The following is a 3464-nucleotide window of genomic DNA, read 5'->3' on the forward strand; positions in this document are numbered from 1 at the left end:
GTGCGCGGCCGGCTGAGGGGCGGGGCCAGGCGCGGTGGGGGCGGGGCGAGGGCGGGGCGGGGGCGGGGCTGTCGGGGCGCAGCGGACCGCCGGGGGCCGGGTAGGCTGGGTGCGCGGCCGGCTGAGGGGCGGGGCCAGGCGCGGTGGGGGCGGGGAGAGGGCGGGCGGGGGCGGGGCTGTCGGGGCGCAGCGGACCGCCTGGGGACCGGGTAGGCTGGGTGCGCGGCCGGCTGAGGGGCGGGCCAGGCGCGGTGGGGGCGGGGCGAGGGCGGGGCGGGGGCGGGGCTGGCGGGGCGCAGCGGACCGCCTGGGGACCGGATAGGCTGGGTGCGCGGCCGGCTGAGGGGCGGGGCCAGGCGCGGTGGGGCGGGGCGAGGGGCGGGGCTGGCGGGGCGCAGCGGACCGCCGGGGGCCGGGTAGGCTGGGTGCGCGGCCGGCTGAGGGGCGGGGCCAGGCGCGGTGGGGGCGGGGCGAGGGCGGGGCGGGGGCGGGGCTGGCGGGGCGCAGCGGACCGCCGGGGGCCGGGTAGGCTGGGTGCTCGGCCGGCTGAGGGGCGGGGCCAGGCGCGGTGGGGCGGGGCGGGGGCGGGGCTGGCGGGGCGCAGCGGACCGCCGGGGGCCGGGTAGGCTGGGTGCGCGGCCGGCTGAGGGGCGGGGCCAGGCGCGGTGGGGGCGGGGCGAGGGCGGGGCGGGGCGGGGCTGGCGGGGCGCAGCGGACCGCCGGGGGCCGGGTAGGCTGGGTGCTCGGCCGGCTGAGGGGCGGGGCCAGGCGCGGTGGGGGCGGGGCGGGGGCGGGGCTGGCGGGGCGCAGCGGACCGCCGGGGGCCGGGTAGGCGGGGTGCGCGGCCGGCTGAGGGGCGGGGCCAGGCGCGGTGGGGGCGGGGCTAGGGGTGGGCCGGGGCGGGGCCCCGCGGGCTGTGGGTGCGCGGGGGGCGGTGGGGCGCAGTGCACCGCCTGGGGGCCGGATGGGCGGGGTGTGGCCGACGGAGGGGCGGGGCCAGACGCGATGGGGGCGGGGCGAGGGGCGGGGCCACGCCCCCGGAGTCGCCCCCGCGCGGCGCCTGGGCTGGGTGGTCTCGGGGGCCTCGGGGCTCGCGGGGCTCGCAGGGCTCGGTCGGGGTGGGTGGCTAGCGCTCCCAGGAGGCGGGGTCCCTCGGTCTGCAGGGGTCGGGGCCGGAAGCAGCTCCCTCAGGCCCTCCGAGGGTTCCGGGGTACGAGACGCAGCCTTGCCAAGTGGCTGCCGCACTTGATGCGGAAGGCTAACGTGAAGCCTCCGGTCACGCGGGTCCGGGGTGAAGAGCTCCCGGCCACGCGGTCGCCCGGGCCGAGGGTTCGTGGCGTGGAACCGCATCCCCTCCCCCGCCCCCCCGCCCCGGGCGCTGGAGGGCTGCCCCCTGCCGCTCGGCACCCGCCCGAGCACGCCCTGCTGGCCGAGGCGCGAGGCTCCTGCGAGCTCAAGCTCCAGAAGGGGTCTGGAAGCCTGATAGAAACTGGTGTCAGAGGCAGCCCTGCTGCAGGGGTTGGAGTTTAGTCAACCGTATGCTCCTTCCTATCAAAGGAAACTTCCTAATCCTGGAAAGCGACTCAGCCGTCACTTGCCTGGAAAAGAACTTCCTAACTAACCTCCAGATCATACCGAATCCTCCTACAGACTGCACCAAACACCTCTACTTTTTTTTGTTTTTAGGATTTTATTTATTTATTCATGAGAGACAGAGAGAGGCAGAGACACAGGCAGAGGGAGAAGCAGGCTCCATGCAGGGAGCCCGACGCGGGACTCGATCCCGGGACCCCGGGGTCACGCCCTGGGCCGAAGGCAGATGCTGCACCGCTGAGCCACCCAGGCGCCCCACACCTCTGCTTCTAATTCTTCTTATTCTTGCCCAGGCTGCGGTTCCACACTTACTTGTATGACCACTGATTATCGTTGGTTTCTCCCATAGACTGATAAATGAAGCCTCTGTCTCCACTGTGCCCACCGCGGCCCGGTTTCATTTCTGTCATGCAGTAGGCTTTAGTTTCTTAATATGTAAGAGCAGGTGGTTGGATAAATGAAGGAGCACATAGTCATTGCTCAAGAAATGTCTGCTGAATTAGTAAATACCCGAGTCTTCGGAGGACTAGAGGGAATCTGTTTGGCAGTGGACCAAATGCAGTCAGGTTTCAGAAAGAAAAAGCAAGGAGAAACCTACACAAGGAGAAGACCTATGGGAATTTCAGAATACTTCAGGGTGGAAGCCCAATGTGAGCTGAAGTTACTTGAAGTCTTTCTTAGACTTCATACCAGGAAACAAACCTTTGGGAAGCAAAGTGGAGCCAGCTAGTGAGGGAGCGTGTCAGGAGAGTTCCAGGCCAAACGCTGAGTTCAGGGAGGGGCTTTAAGGTTTTAACCAGACCCCACCTACATCACTATTTTTAGGGTAAAAGTACTGCTATTCCAGAAAGACTCCTGAGAGTATTTTGGAGTTGATCTAATAGAAGAAAGGGCTTTAAATGAAGGTGATTTTTCCAGGCCAGAGAGCAAAAGGTACCTGTGGTCAACAAGGTATCTGCCATTTGGGAGCAGGAGTTGGCTGAAGGATGGAAGCAAGACAGCAACAGAAGGAAACAGAACAGCATGAAGGTCCATTTATTTATTGGTTTTAAATTTTTTTGATTTAGGGATCCCTGGGTGGCGCAGCGGTTTGGCGCCTGCCTTTGGCCCAGGGCGCGATCCTGGAGACTCGGGATCGAATCCCACATCGGGCTCCCGGTGCATGGAGCCTGCTTCTCCCTCTGCCTGTGTCTCTGCCTCTCTCTCTCTCTCTGTGTGACTATCATAAATAAAATAAAAATTAAAAAAATTTAATTTTTTTGATTTAAATTCAGTCTAGTTAACGTTACTGTATCATTAGCCTCAGGGGTAGAATTTAGTGATTCTTCAGTTGCACGTAACACCCAGTACTCATTTACTGCAAGTGCCCTCCTTCATGCCCATCCCCCAGTTACTCCATCCTCCCACCCATCTCCTCTCCAGCAGCCCTCAGTCTGTTCCCTAGAGTTGAGTCTCTTATGGTTTGCCTCCCTCTCCTCTCTCGGCCTTTCACTTATTTTCCCTTCCCTTCCCCTGTATTCATCTATTTTGTTTCTTAACTTCCACTTAGGAGTGAAATCTCATGGTGTTTGTCTTTCTCTGGCTGACTTACTTCACTTAGCACAATATCCTCTAGTTCCATCCACATCGTTGCAAATGGCAAGATTTCATCTTTTTTGATGGTTGAGTAATATTCCATAGTGTGTGTATGTGTGTATACCTACCACATCTTCTTTATCCATTTATCTGTTGATGGACCTCTGGGCTCTTTCCATATTTTGGGTATTGTGGACATTGCTACTATTTTATTTTTAAAGGTCCATTTAAAACCTGGCAAATGAAAGAGGGTGGCCAGCATGGTTCTGCCTAAAGGGACATTACTGGTGTGAGGG

This window comes from Nyctereutes procyonoides, unplaced genomic scaffold (genome assembly GCF_905146905.1).
Source record: "Nyctereutes procyonoides isolate TBG_1078 unplaced genomic scaffold, NYPRO_anot_genome, whole genome shotgun sequence".
NCBI lineage: Eukaryota > Metazoa > Chordata > Mammalia > Carnivora > Canidae > Nyctereutes > Nyctereutes procyonoides.